Below are 12,858 nucleotides of genomic sequence, written 5' to 3'. Positions count from 1 at the left end.
ATCAGGATTATAGAGCACAGACTGTGCTGCACTGACTTTAATAAGTCCATGGAGGGAAAACAAACCCAGACTATAAAAACAACCACGCTAGCTGCCTGAAAAACATCTGCATTTAAACACCAATAAATCTGCATTTCCCCCCTTCAGCGTTAAGCATTAGTTAGTGGCTGATGTCTGAAATATACCTAAATGTACTGTAAATGATAGCTAACATATATTTGTCTCAGATTTTTCACAAACTTTATGGAATAATGGTTATATTTGGAAAGTACACCTGAGCTACTGTGGTTTGCTGTGAAAACCCTGAGAAGTAGAATAATTGGCACCCTAGTGTAAGGCTCCCTCTGTTTGGTGCCAGCTGTTTAAAATATGGATGATATTGTTTTCATTGCTGGGCTTTTATTGAGTTCCACTTGGTCCGTGCAGTATAATCCTCTGACTCTGACCTTTTCTGCCATGTGGGAAAAGTAAATAAACAAGGCACTGATGTATTTCCTCTGTTACCAGAGGAGCTGAGCAGCAGCTTTTCCGTTGATCATATTCAGGTGTCTGGATTCAGAAAGCTGTCTGTGGCTGCCTAAGCAAGAGTGGCGAGATGCCGTTTTTTTTTCTGTGGAGCAGGCAGAGAATAATGGATGATGGGGAGGAAGAGAAGGATTTATTGACAACTATGATCAGTGTATAGCATTTGCTCTCTATTGGCGTTATCCCCCTGCTAGCAAAACTAGAGGCTGTTGACCATGAGATGTTTTAGTCTGAGCATTCTTTAAAAAATGGAGCTCTTGTGCAGGTCAATAAAATACAGAAAAAACAGAGTTGAAGTGTAATTTGAAATCACATCTTTGATACACTGATGTGAATTACATACAAGTCCAAAAAAATAAACAAAACAAGACGTTCCCAGCGAAGAGCCAAGTTGTGGCACAAGTTGTCCAAAACAGTAAATTCTCCTCCAGCCTCAGATATGACACGTCCTGCGAGGCGGCGTAACAGTACGTGGATATCACACTAATCCCAGCCTCATTGCATTATTCCACTCATGACCATCCATTGTTAACTCTTGCATAAATGCATAGATAAGGAAATGATTAAATTTAAGTCAAGTCTTTCTCGTTCTACACTGTCTCCTTAAATCATGCATAAATGTGATAATTACCCACACTAGGCCAAAAGGGCCCATCACTGCCACTTTAAATCCAATAAACGCCGCGACCTGATCACTATAATTGACCATCTATCAGGGTCATTGAGGAGTCCAATGTTGTTAACCGCCGCTTATAATCCCTCTTGATCATTGCTAATTACAGAAAGTGGGAGAAACCAATATTCCAGATACCCAGAGAGCAGCTGCCAACCATTTCAGGGAGGTGGGACGGGATGTTTTAATATCAGTTAGTTTGAAAAATGACCCGCATTTTGATTTAAGCTACATACGTTTGCAACTTTAAAAGCCTTGAACACCTATTTTCTCAATCAATTTTCTCAATATTTTCTTAATATAATTGCTGGGGTCCTACATAAACTGAAAACAATTTTCAACCAAATTTGGAATAGTTTTTGTTAGTTAACGATTTTTGCGCAATTGTTTGAGCTCTTCTCGGCGGTTTGAAGTGGGCGGGGCTCAGTTAGAGCAAAGTGGAGTCATGAATGTCCTTGCACCTTTTACAATTAAAGGTACAGTGTGAAGGATTTGGCAGCATCTAGTGGTGTGGTTGCAGATTGCAACCAACTGAGTACTCCTCCCCTCACTTCTCCCTTTCCAAGACTGCGGTAATGTGAGCCACCAAGTGCAAAACCGTGGTAACGCTGTTCGCCTCGCTCAGAGGCCATCCTTACCACAATAACACTACTTTAGGAGCAACGGATGTCAGACGGCGGCTGGCGGTACCACGGTTTTGCACTCTGTGGTTCACGTTACCACAGTTTCACAAGCGTGTCGGAGGACTACGGTGGCCTTCAGGTAACGTAAAAACGTGAAATTGGTGATAATACACTAAAGAAAACATACTTATTAATTAATTAGGGCGGTCAAAGTTAAGCTGATAAAAACGCGTTAACGCAAATTAGTTTTAACTCCACTAATTTCTTTAACGCATAAATGCAACTTACAATTTTTAAGGTTGTAGCAGACTCAATTTCAAAGCTAGAGCATCATATGGCATCATATGAAACTATAAAGTCTAAGGAATCCATCATATGGATTGTCATGTCACACTAGCTTGCCATGAAGGAGGTTAAATAATTCATAATAACTTTAACTTTGATTGTTGCTCATTTACTCATAATTATTTACCGTTATAGAGAAATACTTCAAGTTTTCAGGTGGCTTTAAGGAGTATTATATTGTTAGCGCTCACCTGTGTCAGCACCAGTCTGCTTGAATTGATTGAATTTGCTTTAGTTGCGTTTTCTGTGTTAAATGAAAGAATTTAAGCTACAAATGTATTATATTGTAACACAGTTAACTTGGTGTTCTACTTAAAGGCGTGTTAAACAAGAAAGGCTTTTGATTTACTCGGGGGAGAACGGCCGTCTGGTCATGAATTTCATTTAGCCCTGGAACACTCTGTGAATACGAGGCGCACTTAGCAGTCAATTTTTACACAGATGTCACGTATGCAGACGACCTCTAATGACACTTTAAATAAGCCTAAATATGCACATACTATAAAAGCATATTGCTACCTTTTTAACAGTTCACATTTCTAAATTACATCGCCTCTGCCAGCATTCGCACTCCATTTCTTCTTCCATCTTACTGTACTGTTCACTGGGGCAACAAGTCATTGAGAAAATGCACAATTTATTGAAATTTTATGGAAAGACCCTTACCCCCTTTCACCGCCGCACAATTACGTAAAAGCCGTGTAGCCCTTGAGTAACCCTTTTTATAGTAATTCATTTATGGCTCTGGTTACAGAGGGGATGCCTCTCCCGCCACAAACACCCTAAAACATGTGTGGATGGCATGAGGATGAAATCCACAATGCACCGAAGGGCACGGCTTTCATCAAGACGCTCTGTCTTTTCTTCATAAGCACGTCATAAAATATTTCATTCCTCTTTTACAATCGACTTGTTTCATTACAAAGTTGTACATTTTATTTCCACGGAACAGGAACGACACAACCAAGGCTCATTTGGGTATTTCAAAATGCTTCCCCTTGATAGAAAACATGCCGCTCAGATGGCTCGGTGAGGGAGAGCATTAGAGGGACGGACAAACTAAAAGAAGCCAGAAAACGATGCGACAGACAGAGAAATAAAAAGGAAAATGAGACAAAAAAGATTGAGTGAGTGGTCGAGAGGCTGCTTTAGTCTCTCCTGAGATGAGTATGATGATTGCACCCACATTCCACAGCAGAGTTAAAACCCTCGGAGGGTTTGGGAATGTGAAAACCTACTTCTTCTCTCTTTATAGTACAACACTTAGGCAGCGTACCACTTTTTTTTTTTTTTTTCTCCACCCTGAACATTGCTCACATCGCTGTTCCCTGAAGCTTGAAAGCACAACATTTCTCAGCCAGCAACTCCCACTGGGACTAAAGCCCAGAGATGGAAATGCAAAGGATATGTTTTATTGGACAGTTGCAGACAAATAAATCTAAATATGTATTTTGGTCATGTTTGTGTGCCGACTGCATCCTGAGGGAGTTGAAATGATTATATGACATAAATAACAGCGCTGTGGCATGATATCAGGTCACATGTTTACATACGTGGACCTAAGGTCAGGGGAGAAAATAATTCAAACACTATTTCTCTCCTTTTGAAGTGAACATTGTTTTGCTAGCGTGCATACATGGTGCTAGGAGCTGTCCAGTGTGCACGGACTATTAATGAGAGATGGAACCACGCAGTCAGGTGAAATATACATACTTAAGTAGATAAAAGTCATAGCTGTGTTGAAGCCTGCCAGCGAGGCACAAATCAACCTGTCCAGGGTGTGTGTGTGTGGGGGGGTGGTAGTCATGATGGTAGTGGTGGGTCACCCTGAATGAAATGGTTTAGGCTCACTGATCTGCGCGAAGGAAAGTCAATGGGAGGTGTCAATGAGAGGGCAGGCGGGGACTCCCGCAATCACATGTCCTGTGATTGACGTGGCCTAACCTGGGGGGCTGTGTGAGATGTCAACTGAGTGCAGCCCCCTCATATGGCCTCGTAGGAGCACAGTGAGTTATGGGCCAAGACTGTAGGTCATGTGAGCCAACCTGCATCTCTTTGGCTATGTGGCTTTACATGGCGGTCATAGGCTTTCATTTAAATTGTTTGTCTTTACATGTTGTTTTACTTAATATTGTGAAATTGTAAAAAAAATATATATTAAAGGTGCAGTGTGTAGGATCTGGCGGCATCTAGCGGTGAGGTTGCAGATTGCAACCAACTGAAACTTCTCCCGTGTGCCAAGCATGTAGGCAAACTATGGTGGCTGACGTGAAAACGCGAAAATGTGAAAACGCGACTGGCCCTATCTGGAGCCAGTTTTTAGTTTGACCGTTCTGGGCTACTGTAGAAACTTGGCGGCTCCGTGAAGAGGACCCGCTCCCTATGTAGATATAAACGGCTCATTCTAAGCTAATGAAAACACAACGGTTCTTATTTTCAGGTGATTATATACTTAAGAAAACATACTTGTTAATTAGGGCTGTCAAAGTTAAGGTGATAACGCGTTAACGCAAATTAGTTTTAACGCTACCAATTTCTTAAACACATTAACGAAACTTACGAATTTTAGGTTGTAGCGGACTCAATTTTGAAGCTGGAGTGAAAATATTGGTATCATATGAAACTACAAAACCTAAGGAATCCATTGGTCACGCAAAATGTTGGCGAGGAAAAACTGGCAAGGCCATTTTCAAAGGGGTCCCTTGACCTCTGACCTCAAGATATGTGAATGAAAATGGGTTCTATGGGTACCCACGAGTCTCCCCTTTACAGACATGCCCACTTTATGATAATCACATGCCGTTTGGGGCAAGTCATAGTCAAGTCAGCACACTGACACACTGACTTGAGTTTGCCATGTTATGATTTGAGCATATTTTTTATGCTAAATGCAGTACCTGTGAGGGTTTCTGGACAATATCTGCATTGCTTTGTGTTGTTAACTGGTCTCCAATAATAAATATATACATACATTTGCATAAAGCAAACATATTTTTCCACTCCCATGTTGATAAGAGTATTACATTCTTGACAAATCTCCCTTTAAGGTACATTGTGAACAGATAAAAAAAAACGTGTGATTAATTTGCGAATAATTGCGATAAACTACGGACAGTCATACGATTAAATTTTTTCGATTGATAGTCCTATTAATATTATATTCCATTTCTGCCAATAGATCCCCCTAAATGTTACACACAGTTCCTACAATAAAAAATAAAAGTGCCTAAATTGGGAGTTACAGTGGAACAATATATGACAACATTTTTCTTGGCCTGCTTTTTAGATCACTAATCTCTCAGCAGGCTAGCTAGCGTCGATGCTTGTTAGTATTGGCATATCCATTCTGATTGATGATCTACTTCCTCCCACTTTTTTGGTGAAGTTGATGGGACATGTCATCTCAACTGCTTCTCAGAAATGCTCAACTATGATCTTATTTTGTAATAGAAAATTTCCATAATTATGGTTAACATGACTATTATACTTTTAAAGCGTGCTGGTGCAGCATTATTTGGTTTTTTTATGGCTGGAAAAATACTCAACAGCTATCATAAGGAATAGATTTAGGCTATTATTGTACATATATCCAATACTGTAAGCTAAACAATATTGTCCCATGTTTTAATTTAACTTCCTTTTTTAATGTACCTAATTTTCAAATAAAATAACAATATTTGTCAAATCTTTACCTTTTCCTGCTTCCCAAGACTCCACTACAATAACAAAGAATAAAAACCTGTGCGCTCCAACTTCCCCGTGTCTTTGAAGGTAGAGCAAACTTGGGGAAATAAAAGTGGCGGCCTATGGCAAACTGCACTTCAGAGAATTCAGCCCTCTTTTTTCTTCCTGCCACGTGTGACAAGTGAGCCATGCAGCTTTGCAGAATTATATCTCTGTGTGTCTAATTATTTCTTTTCAAGTCCATACAATAAAAAAGACTGCATGCTTTTTCTCTCGCCTGCGCTAGGACAGCAGCAGGAGTGCCCTCCAAAATATTCCCTCTCATGCCTCTGACATGCACATCTGTCTGCACGTCAGCGTGGCAACTTTCTTAGACGTCTTTTGGTTTTAATGAAAGAGATCTGGGAGCTACACGTGCAATCGGTGCTGTGATGACACATTTCAATGCCATTGTGCAAATAGAATCTCTCCGACTTTCTTTTAATCTTTATTATTCACCTGCTTCATAGTTCAAACTACAGCGAGGACGTCAGACAATTGCCCTTCAAAAACAAGGCGTACCACGCAGACTCTATTGTGATAAAGGTGTGTTACATAGAAACATATGAAGAATAATATTGTAACAGCAGCAATGTTGAAATTGTTTGCATTATATAAGTCCTTGATATTTCACACAAGTTAAAATGTTTTTTTATGTTATTGAAGTGGACAATTTCTCCAGTATTTCTTGCAATGAAAGATGGCTGTTAGGAAATGCTTCTGCCGCAGTGCGGTCACAAGGGGGTAGCATTGACACAGTTGTTTAAGCCCTTTAGCAGGCAGCCCAGCAGCAGGACAAACTGCTTTTGATGTAATTGAGGTCTTAGACCTCTTAGAAAAGCATATATTGGTTTGTATGCGGAAATGTTCAAGGAACAATGGATTTCCATAAGTGGATGTAAAATCGTATTTGGAGCATCCCCGGCATGCTAACCACTCTCTAAACAATAAGAAAAAGGACTCCTTCAGGATGGGACGGGTAATTCCAAGGCACTTACAGGCTGGAAATGTAATGGAATGTAGCATTAGGATTAAATGTGTGACTAAAAGATACAGACTTGACTAGTTTTGGGCTCTTTCACGGGTGATTCATTCAAATAAATGTGTAGATATTCTCAGCTCTGCACAGTAGTACTATACATCCTAATAGAAGTCAGCAAGCAGCATAAAAGCACATCCTTTTGTCTCTCTCTTTCAGTGGAAAGATTAAAAGTAGATTCTTTTGACATTATTTAGAATTACAAATCTGATTTTTTTTTTTAGCTTTGAAAAAAAAGGTGCGAGGAAAGCAGGAGAATTATGACCTCCAACCTGTATGGATTAAGCTGTTAATTATCAATCATCCCACGGCCACACACGTATTCCCCCTAACTAACATTTTTTGTCTATCCATCTTATCATCCAAAGTAATACTTAAGAGTACGAGTCTGGCAGGGACTCATAAATAAAGGTTACCTATTTACATATTCAGTTTATCATGAATATTGCATACTCCTGTACATAAAAATTCAAATGCAGTGTTTATGAAATATGATCATGCAGCAAATGTGAGGAGACACAGAGCACAGCCCATTCATACACAGAGGGGATTTAGAGCAGCCCTCTGTGATTAATAAAGGATGAAATAGACATTAGACCTACAGAAATTAACTCCTGCTCAAAGACTTCTTGTTTTTCTCTCATCTTGTTCAGAAAATTATATCCAATGTATTATTTGTATTAAATATGTTTTAGACCAAATTTGATATTTTACAGTCTTTACATTAGTGACATATTCAAACTTATCTGTACCTCACCCAAGCAATAATTCAGTAGAACATACTGACAACTATAAAAAACAACTCTGCTTTACTGACTTGTCCCTCTCTGGTCATCTCCTCTACTGCGTGTGATTTAACATGGACACTAGTATAAGTAAAATAGATATCAGATATTGCTAAAGTATTCAAGTAAACATATTAAAAGTACTTTGGCATCATGATTTGAATTTCCATTCCAGGAATGTTTAGAAAAGTTAGTGCAGATTTATACCAATAGGGCTGTCAAAGTTAATGCGATAATAGCGCGTTAACGTAATTCAATGTAACGCCACTATTTTCTTCAATGCATTAACGCAACTTTCGATTTTTAGGTTGTAGCGGGCTCAGTTTTAAAGCTAGAGTGAAGATACTGGCATCATGAAACCATGAAACTACAAAACCTAAGGAATCCATTGGTACCATGTCATACTAGTTTGTTGCGAAGGAGGCTAAATAACGCTCCAGACGTGCGCTAAATTTTGAGTCGAGCCTGCCCCTTTACAGACATGCCCACTTTATGATAATCACATGCAGTTTGGGGCAAGTCATAGTCAAGTCAGCACACTGAAACACTGACAGCTGTTGTTGCCTGTTGGGCTGCAGTTTGCCATGTTATGATTTGAGCATATTTTTTTATGCTAAATGCAGTACCTGTGAGGGTTTCTGGACAATATCTGTCGTTGTTTTGTGTTGTTAATTGATTTCCAATAACAAATATATACATATATTTACATAAAGCAAGCATATTTGCCCACTCCCATGTTGATAAGAGTATTAAATACTATTAGGTACATTTTGAACAGATAAAAAATGTGCAATTAATTTGCGATTCATCGCATATAACTATGGACAATCATCTTAATCAATTGATAGCCCTAGTACCAACTGATCAGTTTTGTATATGCTAGGGATGTGTATTGGCCAGAATCTGGCGATACGATACGTATCATGATACAGAGGTTACAATTCAATATATTGTGATATTGCAAGCAAGGCGATATATTGCTAATTTTAATTTTTTTTTTAAAAACTGTCATGTATAAAGAACACACCACCATATGCATAAAATATGAGTAAAAAAAGTTAAAATGTTTTAAGCAATCAGAACAGTGGGATCTGCATTTGCATTTATCACAGTCGCTGTAACATTATAGCACTACTTTGAGAGGACACCTACACTACATCTTTGCAAATGAAATAAAGCATTGACTGAGTTAATCTTTGCATGTTAACTATTAATTAAAAATCGATACAGTGTTTTGAGAATCAATACAGTATCACAAAACATAATATCGCGATACTTGATATTTTCAATATCTTTTTACAGCCCTAATGGACACTGATGCACCCTAGTATAATATGCGTGTATGTAAAGTAAAAATGTGTCAAAAAATTCTTACACTTCTAACTGCTAAAGCGCTACATATATGCACTCACCCACACACAGACACAAACCGAATACGTGCAAGAAAAGCTGCTTGGTTTGTACTTAAAACGGCTGAGGGAGAATAATGGCATAAAAGAAGCAAACACTGTGCAGCAAGTGTCTCATCTCCTCTCATGAACTAGTTAACCTGAAAGAATACGATCTACAAATGTGTTTCAGCAAAAGCAAATTACCTGGGTTTTGTGGAGGGGAACTAATCTCTCCAAGCATGACACTGGACAGGAAAGGCCTCTTACTGTTATTATGATGTGTCGGCTCGTGTTAGATGGAGGGCCTTGATGGCCGCATCAGGAAGGAGCGTTGAAGCCCCTCTACCATGACAGCCCTCTGATGGATGTACAGGTGGTGGAGGGGCAGGGGAGATGGAGGTTAGGAAGCTGGAGATGAGGAGGAGAAGGAGGGCGATATGAGGGTGCTGCTGTGGGGGTTATATACAATAGTAAATACCTACAAATGCAGCGCATTAGCAGTAGGTGCAGAGCGCGAGATAACATTAGCATGCGCGATAAAGCTTTCGATTGGACAGGCCATCTCCCAAACAAAATAAAGGCCCTGTGCGGTGAATTTTCAAAGCCTACTCCCTGTGACCTGTGATGATTTGTTCTCTATATGAAACAGACTGATGATAACAGCCCATTTGAATATAATTTAGGAAATCAAAATATCTGTACATCAAAGTTTGGCACGTTATGCAATGCCATATAGATTCCTGACATCATAGGAAACAAAAAATAATATGTTAGTGGATATGATTTTGGGGAAGGATGAGGATTGCAGCACCATCTTTGTTTTCCTGTGGAAGTCATGTGTTTCATGACAGTTTGTCGAATCGGTTTTCCTAACAACAAAACAGCACAATTGCAGGCGTTTTAGCTTTTAACATGTGGTTCATCACCCAGTCAGCTGGTAGTGGCTACAATCTATGCAACTCCAAAACATCAACTCTTCATGAGCTAAGAAAAACAGACTTGCCTCAACTTAAAGGGCGAGTCCATCTGCGTTCTGTGCTGTTATCTTTTTTTCAAATGGAAACGTCCACTCAGCCATTGCTGCAAAAAGCAGTGATGTAGGTTACCAAAGTAAGCTAATTGAAGCTAATCAATAAGGTTATGAATAATGCTGCTAGCACTAGCTAGCTGAGCCAAAGTTAGTTATAACTGAAAGAGTTACTTCCAATTTTTTGAAGTGGGATTGTATGTATACTCCCGTGTTCTGCGAGGTAAAATGACTGTTTTTATCACTGTTTTTTTGTCTGGTGGCTTTAAAGAGAGCGATATTAGCGGCTGTGGACGGGAAGGCTGCTTCACTTTGCCATCAGACAGCTGTTTCCGACAGGGAACTGAAGCCGTTATATCGCGGTCTTCAAGACCACACCAGACTCCATTGCCAAAAACATTACTTTACCTTGCAGAACACGGGAGTTGCTGGTCTACCGCTGCATCGATCAGTTAGTTTGTGTTATTGTGAGACTTTCGAAACCGAACTAACGTGGCATCCACAGCAGTACATTGCTTAGCATTGCCATCTGAGTACCTGTATGTGACGGTAATACACTGACTAACAGGATGTATCGTACATATACTGTTTATGTAGCAGCATGATCATGCAGAAACCTACGTCCGGTCACATGGGAAAAAGTTTTTAGAAGGGCTCAGAAAAATAACATTTTGCCACTAAAATATACACACTTACATACACAAAATTTGAATGTTTGGATTTGAATACATAAGGAACATCGCTGTGGAGCTACAGAGTGATATAACAACCTAAAAAAAGAAAAAATAATAATAATAATGGACCCGCCCTTTAAAATTCAATATCACCAAATCTGGAGTTACATGGTTTTCTCTGGACAGCGACATTAGAGATTACATTAGAGATGGCTTTTCATCCCACAGCAGCCTCACAATAGTGACTCCAAGTGAGCATCATTAATCTGCTTGTGTTTTTGCTCCCACATTAGTAGCTTTGTTAGAACATGCTGGTGTGGTAGAAGCACTGTAGACAGGCACTTGTTGGTGTATCACAATGTTTTTTCTTCCTCCGTCTGAGAATGCTCTCACAGCTGGGGGTGTCTTGCACACAGTATCCATACTAAAATATTAATAGCAAGTTCTTTCCTCCACGTCAGCAGCTTGTAATTTGATTTCTGGTTTAAGAAATGCAGTTTTGGTGCGGCGGATCTCCCAGTGAACATCGGTCCCTAGGTTCCTCCTCACCTTGCTCCTCTGGGCGTCCCGTGAGACGACGGGTTGTGGAAAGCGTTATGGAGAGAGATGGTGCTCCTCCTTGGCCTGGTAAAGATTGGGGGTGCCGACGCACAGCGGGACAGGTGTTCCGAGCTACACACAGGGGAGCCTCACCGGGCTGCGGTGCCTGGCCTACATCCATCTCTGTACCTGGGGAGATAAATGGAAAAATGTGACCCAAACAGTCCAACATCACAGCAGTGGCAGGAACGTGTTCTAACAATGGGGAGCGGGGAGGGTTCCCCATATCATTACTAAGAAATGAGGCACACTGCAATTAATTCTAACCCTAAATGAATGTCTACTGCTTGCAGCATGCCTCTCTGTGGCAATAGAAATAGATTAATAGCACAGAATAGGGAGAAATAATCTTATTCGGTACCATGCTGCACTCATATAAAATGGGCTTCAATGCTTGGCTCATTTCTTGATCAACATTTTTTTTGTCATCTTGCAAACCCCACTTTTTCCCAGCCTTTATTGTATAAAATGGTGTGATCTTTCCACTGCCCTTTGTCTTGGAAGAAAAATTAATTCTCATTTGCATTACCACGTCTAAATGTCAGCCACCGATATTTTGTTAGACATTAGTAAAGCTGGCAGCGAGAGGCGCTGGATAATTGCACTCAGCCTAGCGGAGGGATTTACATAATTTCAGATAGCAATTAAAGAATCCTTGGGAATTTTCATCCTGGCCTCTCTCTCTCTCACTCCAGCTACACTCCTACAGCGGTACAAAAGAAGCATTCGTTTACATTAAGCTCCATGCTCCTCGCGGTTCATTTGCATGAAATTAAAGGTTTTCATGATCTTGAACAGCGGGGTAACATTTAAAATGCTGTTTTAAAGCCCTCACCTTGGAATAATGAAACGCTTCTATTTTTTTCGAAGGCAGTGGGAGTTCATTGACTGCCTGTCCACAGCAAAACTTTTTCATTTTCCATTCACTCATACAATATTGTATGATAATGCTTTCAATTAATTAAAAATACAACTTTTTTCCAAGGACCCTTTGATTTGACCACCACCTCTCAATAAGCCCATTTAAATACGACATAATGAAAGAAAAATAGCTTTAAAATCAGTCAAATAATATGCTCTTACATGAAATAACAACTGAACATACACTGAAACCTACTTCCTGCCTCTTTGCCATGATAAACCGATGTTTCCCAGAGCTGCGAAGATAAACCTTCATGTACAGTATCTTTAATTAGGTCCCTGTGGGTCCCGGTGTTATCTGCCGTGCTGATTAGAATGAACATTAACTTGCTTTAGCCCTGAATCTGATAATACGCATCGGTGTGCAATGACAAGACTGCAAATTCCAACTGCAGACAACATATTCTGCTGTTTTTGAGCATATTTCTTTGAGCTATTAGAAATATTACGTTCATGCTAGCAGCCACAGTGCTTTAAATCCTTCGTGCCTGCTTGGTGAGGCCTGGATGACACATTTGATATGGGTATGGAT

The 12,858-nt window shown here is 39.9% G+C and overlaps 1 protein-coding gene across 8 annotated transcripts in view; it reads right to left on the bottom strand.

Moving 5' to 3' along the window:
• Positions 1-12,858, bottom strand: part of mvb12bb (multivesicular body subunit 12Bb) — a 145,817-nt gene that overhangs the window by 54,102 nt on the left and 78,857 nt on the right. For all 8 annotated transcript variants that reach the window (XM_037778055.1, XM_037778054.1, XM_037778059.1 and 5 more), the window contains 2 exons: positions 11,355-11,534; positions 9,372-9,512 (listed from right to left, as the gene is read on the bottom strand). The gene's annotated coding sequence lies outside the window, so the exon portion shown is untranslated. The remainder of the gene's footprint in view (positions 1-9,371; positions 9,513-11,354; positions 11,535-12,858) is intronic.

Source organism: Sebastes umbrosus, chromosome 8 (genome assembly GCF_015220745.1).
Source record: "Sebastes umbrosus isolate fSebUmb1 chromosome 8, fSebUmb1.pri, whole genome shotgun sequence".
Lineage (NCBI taxonomy): Eukaryota > Metazoa > Chordata > Actinopteri > Perciformes > Sebastidae > Sebastes > Sebastes umbrosus.
This window is presented reverse-complemented; position numbering and strand designations above follow the sequence as displayed.